The sequence below is a fragment of the Etheostoma spectabile genome, chromosome 16, assembly GCF_008692095.1.
Source record: "Etheostoma spectabile isolate EspeVRDwgs_2016 chromosome 16, UIUC_Espe_1.0, whole genome shotgun sequence".
Classification (NCBI taxonomy): Eukaryota; Metazoa; Chordata; class Actinopteri; order Perciformes; family Percidae; genus Etheostoma; species Etheostoma spectabile.
Window position 1 is genome coordinate 12,106,307 of NC_045748.1, and position 12,144 is coordinate 12,118,450.

The window sequence follows — 12,144 nt, forward strand, 5'->3', positions numbered from 1 at the left end:
CCTCCCCCTCTCTGACATAGTTATGATCCTACTCTGCTTCAGTTCTTTTCCAAATGAGACTTTATAGCTGCATTTAATTCTGTGGTGGTTCATCAGGGTTTCAGAGGCAATTACCCAGCAATGGGACACTTATCCTAAATCTGAACCATGCTACTTTTCATTAAATAGCATATTGTCTCCTGTGGCCGGTAGAATACACTGATATGAAACTACATTCATACTGCAATGACATTACTTTCACTCTTAGCACAAAGCTAAATATTTGGTGGCAGGCATCGCTTGTATGCAGAATCATAGAGAAATGTTCGCCAAGACAAAAAATAAGGTTAGATATCAGGTTTCTCCGCCAGCTGCGGCTCAATAGACCATACTGCAATGCAGCGACAAGACATTTACACAGCTCTGACTTACTCTTAGCAAGAACAACTCACTCTTTAGTTCTTACTATCACTCCCCCAGTGTGTACAAGAAACGGGTTGATGCAACACTCGTTTGAAATTGCTACCTAAAACACAAAAAAGGCAAGCAGAGGTAAAAAATAAAAATAAAAAAAATAAAAAACTGAGATTGATGCATCATAATGACACAATCTCAAACGTCCCTCCAAATTAAAGAAACTATGTTGTTCTACAGGGCATGAACAAGCTGCACAAGACATCCTTTGTCTGTGCTTTCCAAAACTGTTACAACATACCTTTTATGAGTGAGATTAGGTTAGGGTTTTGGTTAGTGAAACGTTGCGGTTTGGTTTAGAATGGTAACTTTCTTTAGGTTACGGGAGGGGCTTGTTACTTAATACGTAAATATGTTGTTTTGGGGCACTTGTTTAAACGACTCTCCTGGATCAATGTAATTAAAATATGCAGGAGCCTAGAAGGAAATGTTGGAATAGGTCTCCATTTAAACTTATAGTAAGAAGTCGGGGTGGGACAATATCTAGTCCCCCAAGATATTAAACGTGACAAGATTTCTCGTTGATGTAAAAAGTGTCTTGCGATATCAGTACACAAGTGGAGAGCAGCAGCCAGGATGACAGATGAGTCTAACTTTGACCTCGAAATTAGCATAAGAAGATCCCCCCCGCCTCTTCTCCAAAGTTGACTACTAGTTAACTTTTGCAGAGCAGTAGCATCAGAAAAAAGCTGTCTGTATAACCCAGCGTTAAAACGTTAGAGTACCCTCTCTCTCTCTCCCTCGCTCCCTCACTTGGCCGAGACACACACTTGTCTGCACTGTGGCGCTGCCTCTCTCTCTCTGTCCTTTTTGAAATGAGTCGGGAAGCGGAAAGCAAAACCTAACTTAACTTTTACTGATATTAAACAAAGAAATGTTCTCTGTCCTATAAGGGTCATAAATCAATACTAGAGTAGTCTACTTCCTTGTTTACTGCTGCAATGAATAAAATGCAGAGGAGGAGAAAAGAGCATCCGTCTTCACAAAAAATCGTCTGTTGGGTGTTTGATGGTAATTTATTTGTGCTTTAGAATCACTGTGAAACAATAACATGAGATTTATTTCTCTCTGTCTACTGTACAATGACGAATTCAAGTACAAAACAGCTGGTCTCAACTGCTGCCAGAAAACGCTTGGTTATGTTGTAACCTTGGTTCTGAGTGAAGAGACTCTCTTTCCACCGTACATTCACAACTGGTCACTCATCCAATGCTCCAAAGGCACAATCTGTTTACTAATCAGTTATCATTTTTTTTTAAACTAACAAGAAAAACATTGGAGAACCCTTTTGCAATTATGTAAGCACATAATGTAATCTGAAAACTGCTGCCCTGGTTAAAAAAACAATGCAACTGATCTCAGCTGGTATTCTGTCTATAATGGAGTGCAATGGAAATTTCAAAGTGACCGGTAGTGTATGGGATAAGTAACAGTGTAACTCTTAGTTATGCAGGAGAGAAGCCCATTTGAGTTTGTGGCAAAACCTTTCAGTGCACGTTTTACCTTATGAGGTCGGGAAGTTCGGTCTGGACTTGATCCATTTGGGAGCTGTTTGGACCAATCAAATTGTCAGAACAGGACGAACAAGGGTGGCTCCCGCTGGAGAATTGAGATTGTAATTGTAGAGTCCGCCCTTGCGTCTGTTATAGAAGATATCGACAGTGCATTAATTTTAAAATCCTCAACTGGCCTGTCTCAGCTTGACTCAAACCAGCTGATGGTGTAGCTGCAACTCAGCTGTTCAAATTGCAGAGGCTGGTTTTAGAAGAGAGAGGAGAGGGTTAACAACCAGACTCTGACAAATGACGTTCAGGGATTTTTCACAGCGGTATGGTTTTATTTGTACAGTTAATACTACGGCAAGAGTACCAGCAGCATGGTACTACTAACGTAAAAATAGCCTCTCTTAGCAATTACAACATTGACGCCGTCATGCATGTAGCACGCAACTTCATAAGGGGGAGGGGCTTGAGGGCAGCCCCTCCGTTTGCACCGTAAAAAAAAAAAAAAAATACACAGTATGACACGTGCATGTGTGTGTATATATGTATCTAATATATATAAATAAACATAAATATACTGTATATACACACATATAAACAATATTTTTACTTGTTTACTTACTTATTTTAACTGTCTAGTAAAGTTCAAAGAGTGCAATCCACATGTTTACATGTTTATTACAGTAGATAACAATCTAAATACTACTAAGTTAGGTTAGGCCACATATTTGTTTTTATATTAATGCAATATGCACTTTAGTTTGTATGATTTGTTTCTGACATTCATATGAATGTTTACACTAGGCTTGGTCAGTGATCATTACACTACTGTGATTGGAGTAGTTAAATAAAAGAAGTCATTCGTGTATAAATTCAAGCATCACCTAATTTCATCATCACCATCCAGGAGAGAACAAGTTTGTTTAATCTATCTAATCTTGTGTTGTTCATACTCTACAGTGATTTATTGCTTGTCCTTGATGAATAATAGAGAAGACAAAGTCACATATTAAATTGCATTCGCAATATTGGTAGAAAAAAATCGTTCAGCCCATAACAGTAGTGTGCAGATTTTAGATGTTATACTTCTGACTAAATTGTTTAAAAATTGCTTTAATACAGACTCAAGAAAACCAAATCGCGATAATTCCTTCAATTGTCAATAAACGATCTGATAGCCAATCGGTACAAGCCTAGTAAGAAGTAATGTTTTACAGTGACAGCCTCATCTTAACCTGCATTACAGTGATCCCCATGAGTCTCAAGCAGTAAAATAGTGTTACACAGATTTTAAATTTGATTAGACTAAAGAAGAAAAGAACAATGTATCAGATCAATAGGCTATTTGATTTCGGCAAATAACCTGAATTAAGCCATCGTATCAGTCGAGAAAAAGTCGAATTGCAGGCACGACACTTGCTCAATCCCAAGCAGCCTTAGTTAGAAGCCTATAGTCTAGATTCAGCCTGATAGGGACTTAATTTCCTTTACTTAATTAAACCATCTGAAATGCAATTTTCAGAGTTTAAGGTCCAAGCACAAACAGCAGGCCTTCGTTTGAAATTCCTGAAAGCTGTTATTTAACTCTTCATTCAGGTTTCACTTTCTCCGGTGTGCTCAAAGCCTTTTGCACTGTGTGTGTGTTGGCCATTGAATGCTACTAGGGAGAGAGCCATCTTGATCAAAGCCAGCCACCTTTACTGAGCCCTTATTTTGTGAATGAGGAGATTCACAGGGACAAGATGCAGAAACATTGGAGATTGGTGATGTACTGTAAGGGTAACAGAATCCCACTGCCCCAGCCCTCATTTTAGAAACGCTGGCAAAAGGTTAATGCTCTGCTACCTGCTGAGGAGCAGGAGAGAGAAGAGAAAAAGAGCAGGGGGATCAAAGCTTTCATGAATATTTGTGAATTTAAAATTCATATACCGTGTGTCTGGAAAATTATATTCGTTTTAACAGGACTAGACCCGACAGAATATGCACAAAAGAAGGTGAACCACTGAGGCCCACTGTCTCATAATCATATCATAAAAGCCTCCGCGTTTGCATGTTTTGAAATTTCTTCTGGACATGTGAACATCCTTTACTCTGTTCAAAACAGAAATAAAAGTATAGTTCCCATATTAAACTAGTAATGGCATTTAAACGTAATTCTAGTATGAAATTGAATCAAATATTTATTATATATGCAGTTTTGGGATGAGGGTATATTAACAGACCAGCTGAGCACTCTGGGCATCGTTTTTTTATATTTAAGGAAAAGATAATTATAATTAATTAATATAATTATAGATTAATCATAAATACACTTGTGTGCTTCTTATGCCATGGTAGAACCAATTAAATTGTGTTTACTTTCAAAATGTCCTGCTCTGTATGAAATGTGTTACAAATACACAAAAATGTCAAATTTTGGATGAAGTACAAAGGCAATAAGTCAGATCGCTAAGTAATATTACTGTCCCCTTTATCCACCGACGGTTTGCTTTGGATAAGCTGAGTCACATTCTCTTTAGACAGAGGAGTGCACATTAGTGTCCCATTCAGAGGGAGTCAGTGTCATGTTGATGCATGAACTGCCACTCTTTCCCCCAGGACTCTGTCATCCTTCACCTGCCCACTTGTCGCCCCTGTTCTGTTTTCCCACCCTGACAGTGTTCAGATTCAGCCACCTGCTTGCACACCTGTTCCTCATCTCCTTAGGTCCCTATTAGCTATTGCTACTATAGCTTCCTGTATCCTGTTTTCTTCTGTCTGCCTACTTTGCTGACTTAAGGCATGTAACGAGTTGTCATTTTCTTACTAAATTGCCTGTAAAAAGTGTGTCTGCATGATTCTTTTTTTCCACTTAAGGATGAGTATCACAATATTGGCCTGAATAAGATGTCATCCAATCAGCATTTTCTCTTGCAGGAATGCACTAAAAAACACAAGAACTGCAACAGGGGCAGGGGGACATATGTCATTTTTGTCGACCTTATGGCTGTGTATCAACCCACAAGGGAGGGCAGGCCAGGGGTGTTAGTAGGAACCACAGTAGACGATGTGTTTCACCTTGTGCCAATAATTTCCATATACATTTCCATTGTCCTAAATACAAAACCTTAAACAAAAACACAGATGAATGAGCTCAGTGGTTCTCTCTTTATTATTTGTCAAGAACAAAAATCGCTGGTGTCCGTCTGTCCCACAGCTTGGATAACTTGACTTCTAAACTCTTTAAAATGCTGCTACAATTAGGCAAACTGGAACATAGGCTGTTCTGTTGACTGGGTCACAAGACCGAGTCCATCTATATAAATAAGAGAAGACCCAAATTCCCCTTTGGTGAAGCAGCTTGGAAACTCAGAGGACCAATGGAGGCAGAAGTATTCACGTTATATAAAGATGCATTCCCTTTAATTAATAGGTGATGTGCAGGAACTTTGATTTGACAGGGACATGAATATAATATTACAAGTGGAACGGCTTTCTCAAAAAGATTGTAAAGCAATCAATGTGAATTGCAGTTATTTGATGACCGGCTCTCAGTCCACCGAGAGAAGGTGGAAACTACAATACGAGAGTATGACGAAGCATTTTGTTTCTTGTGTGTGTAGCTCCCTCATTGCTGAAAGAAAAAGAAAAAAACTGTAAAAACACAAACTGTGCCAAAGGAGGTGTGGCCAATGATGAAAAAGAATGCCTAATGACTGCCTTGCCTCTGCTCTATGCTGCTTGTAATGAATGTCTACCTCTTAATGCATAGGCAAAGCACTGTCCTCAATGGAAGTGGTGAAATGAGGAAAGATGCAGTTGGTCCAGAAACAGATTGATCCACCACGTTTGCTATAGTTCAAAGCTGGAGAAGATGACTGAAGAAATTAGCTTTGCTGTTTGACTTGCCAGCAGCTCTCGCCCTCAGCCAGATTTGAGGGATGACAACAAGTTTTGCAGTTTCACATCCAGTTTCGGCCACCTGTCCATAACAACATCTGCGTAAGCTGCCGAGAGAACGAGGGAGATGCAGAGAGAACGTTCCAGGCAAGACATCTCTAATTTATGAGGTGGTACATAATTTTGTCAGAGCTAAATAAAAAAAGCATGTGTTATTTTTATTGTCCTGATAACTTGATGTGATAAAAGGTTTTTGTAGTAAAAAAAAAAAGATGTTTTCATACATTTAATTATGTTCACAATATGCTGTGTTCTCAACGGTTTCAGTTACATTTTTATGATGCACTTGATAGCTTACAGCTCTTCTACATGGGTGACCATAGTGGGATGAGACCAAATAGTGTTTGACATTACACACCCAGCTAGGCCTGCACGATTTGGGGGAAAATATGAATCACGATTTTTTTCAGCTTAGAACTGATATCACGATTCTCTGCCACAATTGTTTTCCTCACGAAGTGTAATATTTATTGCACACATGAACCATGACAAAACAAAACAAATATGCAGTACCAAACATAGATTTGTTTTGGCACATATAGCACATTGCTCATCACCACAAAGCAAACATAGAGGCTTCAATGAAGAGAAGGGAGAGCATTGAAGCGCTTGGGAGCACTTTAAAACCTATTTTATACAGTCAATATTTAAAACTCACGGAAGAAAGTAGTAGCGAGTGTGATGCAGTTGGTTCATACAATTAAATGAGAATTGAAGTCATACAATATTATCTTTTTTTTTTTTTAAATCAAAATTTTAAAATTAAAATCTTGAACAGGGTGAATGGAGATCGATTAATAGTGCAGGCCTATACCCAGCTTTGAAGTAGAGCGAACACCCACTGCAGGTACTGCTGTAATTAAATTTGCACTGTTGGACACATTTTTTCAAAAAGTAATTTTAATTTGACAAAAATCATGTCACAACATCTACTCTTAACTCATTGAAAAATCTAGAAGTTTCATTTTAAGTGTATGTGCACTGAGGCTTTAAGTTTCCAAATCATAGTTGCACACTGAACCCCAAACGGCTTCTAAACTTCAGACACCGTGAACTTTGATTTAAGGTGAGCACAGAGTAACTTTCCCCTTCAGATGAATGGGAAAACAGCCTTCTAGTGTCAAACTCTGCACGTACATCATTCTGCACAGAGAAGGTCAAACATCCAACTGTAGTTACAAAAAGCAAAACACGTGTGAACGGAGGGGAATAAAACATATGAATTGTGTTTTTATTCGATTTTTATTCTGTAATTTCCTTCAGTATAATTTATCAAAATTAATACTTGTGTATGTCTTGTTTTTCTCGATTGTAACAAGCCACATAGCAACTACAACATAGGCAGAGTTTGACATTTGAGCCAAGAGGGGAACGAAAAAAAATTACAAGGGCAGCTGAGACCTGAGGCCTGTATTACGAATCAAGATCAACATGCCCTGGATTTGTTTCAGTTAGCTGGCTTCACCTAACCTAACAACCACAGTCCGGTGTCACAACTGTGGTTAACAGTTAGTTCAATCAACCCAGGGTTTCCCAATGCAGCGGCGTGCACGTTCACATTAAAGAGGCGGTGTTTGCACAGCACGACCAATCACAAACATCTACATAAAAGCAAACTATAATTCTGCATAAATATGAAGAACACAGACACGATTTTAAAGGCAAAACGCAGCACAGTCACTGCTTCCTAAAACAGGAAGGAAAGCTGGCAAAAAAAATAGCCACACTGTAAATGAGTAGATCACAACGCTTATCAATATCACTTCCTCATCAGTCAGGCACAAGATCTGACCGTAATTACACTTGTCCTTTCCATGAACTGTGATTGATTTAGTCTATTATTTCAGTTGCAACCCTGGCAGTGGTATGCGATCGGGAGAGAAAATAAAAATTATATAAAAATGCTTTGAAAAATTCAAACCGACACACGGCTCAAGAAACCGACAAATAGCCTATATGTAATCACGAAGGCTAAACTCATTCAGCCAACATTTGAATATGTTTCTATATTTATTAATTTATGGGCAAAATCACCATCACCAAACCCACCAGACTCCATTTAAATAATCAGTACTTTTATCATCACAATTAGCCTACACGTACTTCCCTCCGCTTAAAATCTAGATCTTTCATAAAGATACCCATCGGGGAATGTTAACAGGGATGTCGGTCTCTAAATGTTTGAACTTTTATGAGTCTCTCTCTCCCTCTCCCCTGGGTTGAACCTGAAGTTACCTCGTGAACGCCACGTCTTCGTAGTACAGGCCTCTGGTCTACCACTTGGGGAACACAGCCCGAGCACATACGGACAAAACAATCATGCTAAATAATTATACGTTTATTTTTAACGCCGATTGTAAATTACATTGTAGCAGTTTAACAGTGCTACAGTGCTACCGTATTGTGCAATCATTAGTGGTTGTATGCGAGCTGTCAAGGTTTATTGCACAAGTAATAAAGAGGAGCAGGCGAAACAGCACAATGCCAGGCCTTTCATTACAAAGGAATCTTCACTCAGAGGATTCCCATTTTCATGCAGCCAATCACATTGTTTCTACACACATGTAATGTCTAACTACATTTAGCATTTGATCAGTCTTGTAAAAAGAAGCACAAAACTCACAACTAACTTAGCTGCTCATATGTATTGCAAGACAAACTCAAATGATAAATAAATGAACAAATAAATAAAGACTAAATAAACAAAGGACATTTTTAAGTTAACTTCTGCTTTGTGTGAAGCTGTTCAACCGTTAAAAATGTGGCTTTGAATAGATAGATATTCCTTATGGCATTCTGTCCTATCATGCATGAAAAGAACAGGTGTAACTGATAACATTAATGATGGCTCTGTTCTATTTTGTTGTGCCAATAAACTGTGGAAGTAAGCCAGCGTGCACAACACAAGGGCTCTGGATCTGTACACCTTAGTCTCTTCACAGGGACGTGATGATGATGATCTCTCTCTTGCTCTTTATTTCTTTGGGTGTTGGTTTTCTGTGTTGTCGTTTCAGCCCTTTTAATACCATACCTGCCCAGTGCAGACGGTCGGGGAGTTTTGCACTTCTGTGAACTCCCTGACTGACCTAGTGATGAACCGCCTGCCGCCACAGCTTCGGATAACACTGTTGCTGTTGGAAGTCGGCCATTACCTTAACCAAACTAATCTCATTGTTTACGTTTAGCGCCTTCACCTTAATTTACATTTGTTTACCCTGGTTTGTTATGTAACTTTGGGATAGAGTGTTTTTTCAAAAGCCTTATTTGAATGTTCTACAGATAGAAATCTTACAGTAGTTGTGCAGGTGATTAGCAGTGCTGACCTCACAAACATGCAGCCTGTTCTCATGGGTTTGGGCTTACTCTCATTTCAGTGTACTGAGCTTGTTAGACAGCTCTGTCTGTATTCACAGCGTAAAGGTTAAAATGCAACATTAAATGTATAATTGTGGACTATAGCATGACAGTTTAACCTGGAAAATCTGTCTTCACAAAGGACAAAATGTTTTTGAGAACAGTCCATGATTTGGGACATGAGACCGAAAAAAAAAAACATCTTAACAAGGCAGTTATATTTCTAGTTGTATTAAATGATAGTTGACAATTATTAGTACGACAATACGACATTTAGTATGACAATTATCCACATATTCTATGATATCATAGCGCTCCAAACTTAACCCAAAAGAAGGACACAATGTGTCTTGGAATAACTAATCTGAGAACTATTCTTCGGAGCCTGTCGTTACTAGAAAATGGGAGCACTGGTTGTTTGTACAAATGCCTCAAACAAAGTACATTTATGTTTATGTCTACCTGACTAGGGACCTAATTCAGGAGAATAATGACTGTGCTCTCTCAGTGGCAAAAGCATAAGTAATACAATATTTATTGCCGTAACTAAGCCATAGTTGTATGATTGAAGTGGTGGATGAGAAAACACCCTTGAGAGTTTGGAATAGAGCCGGACCGATATATTGGTGGGCCAATATTATCGGCCGATATTAGGCATTTCCTGATCTATCGGTAAGAGCATATTTATAATTATTCCTTCATCCGAATCATTTAAAATGACAAATACATGATTCTGATAAAGTAATATTTAAAAAATAAAACCGGACTGTCAACCAGGTTATGAGCATTGGCGTTGCATAGTTTGTCCACCAGAAGGACGCTCTACAACGTGCTTTTGTTCATTGTTCATGTATTTTTATACATTTTATTTACCATAACTTTAAGATATTTTGATGTTCCTCTGTTCTGTTCTGACAATAAAACAAATTATTATCATATTATTTTTGGTGATAACTCATAAATCACTACAAGTAACTAATTTTAGGGAAATAGGTTTATGTTTTGTAACGCGTTTCGTATCGGCCTTTAAATCCTTTGATCGGTCGGGCTCTACTTGGGAAAGTACAAAAGTAACTCCCAAATAGCTTGTTCAGGTATGAAAGGTTGTGGATTCCAAACTCTCATTTATGAATGCCAGTCTTCAAACACAGACAGCATCAGGTAACGAGAGAACGATGTACACATACAACAGCCAGATGCACACAATTCTGTTAGAGTATATATTTTTAACTAGAATATTGTTAAGCTCTGCTTAAAGCAATGGTTTCAAACTTTGGAAAAAAGTAGAGAATTAAAAGAGCGCCACAGGACACCAAAACCCCAGGCCTCCTGCTACAACAAGCCACCGTCTCAGGCCATTACCACTTTAATCATGTGGAGCACATAATAAAAAACACATAATAAAATACAGCGCTGATGCACCATTGTAAAGTAGCTAAGCAATAATGTCACAAGTGGTGGATAAGGAAAGGAAAACAGACAGAAAGACAGAAACAGAGTAGATGGAGAACAAATAAGAGACAGATATCAGAGACACCAAGAATGATAATAAACTAGTCTGGTGTCCACTTGGCATATGGATGTGCACTTTTTACTGTATATACACTGCAAAACAAAAATAAACATTGCATAAACATTTAATAGGCATGTGTGCGCCTGTGCAATGTTTAAAAAATAAACATTGCACAGGCGCACACATGCCTGTTAAACACTAATATTTGCTGCATCTTACATTTGCTCAATGGTGGTGAACATTGTTCTGTAGAAAATAAAAAGCATTCAGTGCAACTTTGAAGAGATGCATGAAGGTAAGAGACATAAATTGAGAGGAATTGGGGAGGATATAGGATGGAAAGACCATAAAGAAACGATGCTGAACAAATCAATATCACCTGCAACCACAATTAGACCACATGAGACTCCTTTGCCTCCATAGTGTACACTTGAGAAAATCACAAAATCACATTTACACACACAACCAGAAACACTTACCTAGATAAATCTAAATAGTATTGTGGCGGTCAATATGGCAGTCAATATGTAGCATTTTGTTGTGGTAGCGGTTAGCAAAGCAATCTAACTTGCTTCAGTCCTTAATACAAAAAAGGCATGAAATGAAAAAAGTGTGTGCACAACTTTCTTCTGCACTGCTTTAGCACCAAGAACAAGGGCGCCTGGTAAAATGTGCATTTCTGTCATGTCTTTTAGACTCGTGCAGGATCTCACAAAGGCCGTGGTTGTCATAATTATCAGTAGAAAAGAGTAAGGTAGAAAGCTTCTCATGCCAGTTATATACAATATGTGCAATGAACATGCAAAAATGTGCCCATATTCGTCACGGTGAAAGAGATGTACCATGAAACCAGAGCTTCCAAATGTATTATATATTAAATCATCTTATATTTTGTGAAGCTAAAGCATTCAATGACAATGTGGGAAATGATTAGACAGTGATAAGCATTGCGCTGCTGCTGGGTAAAAAAAAAAAAAGTATGTTGTGTGCTAATATTTGTGAGAAATATCTGGAACTGAAAAAAGGAATTTCACGTCAAGTCTACCTGTAAAATCCCAAGTTATCAATACAAAGCAAAAAGAATCCAAGCAAATCCAAGATAGTCCTGAAAGAACAGGGGTCTGTTGCACAAAACCAGGATAAGGGATTAAGACGGAATATTCAAGTTATCCTGGATGAATTTAGCTTTGACTTGGTTGCAGGAAAGCAGGTTGAATTAAACCCAGCCAAGTAACCATGGAGATTTAGACTAAGATTAAGGCTAAGATTTTTTCTGTGTTCTGCTTTATTTTTATTAACATGCATTACTTGTCACTACTGTTGTCACAAGTTTGATTTGAACCCTACTATTGCAGTTGTTTAGATGGTTAGAAATGGTTGCAC

At 38.2% G+C, this 12,144-nt stretch overlaps 1 protein-coding gene and 2 long non-coding RNA genes across 3 annotated transcripts in view; all 3 read right to left on the reverse strand.

Moving 5' to 3' along the window:
* LOC116704238 (uncharacterized) overlaps positions 1 to 7,396 on the reverse strand; it is a 14,618-nt gene extending 7,222 nt beyond the window's left edge. Inside the window, exons 1-2 of the long non-coding RNA XR_004335628.1 lie at positions 7,296 to 7,396; positions 2,782 to 2,783 (exon numbers count right to left, since the gene is read on the reverse strand). This is a non-coding gene — a long non-coding RNA (uncharacterized LOC116704238). The remainder of the gene's footprint in view (positions 1 to 2,781; positions 2,784 to 7,295) is intronic.
* LOC116704220 (netrin receptor UNC5D) overlaps positions 1 to 12,144 on the reverse strand; it is a 202,641-nt gene that overhangs the window by 174,658 nt on the left and 15,839 nt on the right. The gene's annotated exons all lie outside the window — the stretch shown is intronic.
* LOC116704235 (uncharacterized) overlaps positions 9,267 to 12,144 on the reverse strand; it is a 9,590-nt gene continuing 6,712 nt past the window's right edge. The window contains exon 3 of the long non-coding RNA XR_004335625.1: positions 9,267 to 9,277. This is a non-coding gene — a long non-coding RNA (uncharacterized LOC116704235). The remainder of the gene's footprint in view (positions 9,278 to 12,144) is intronic.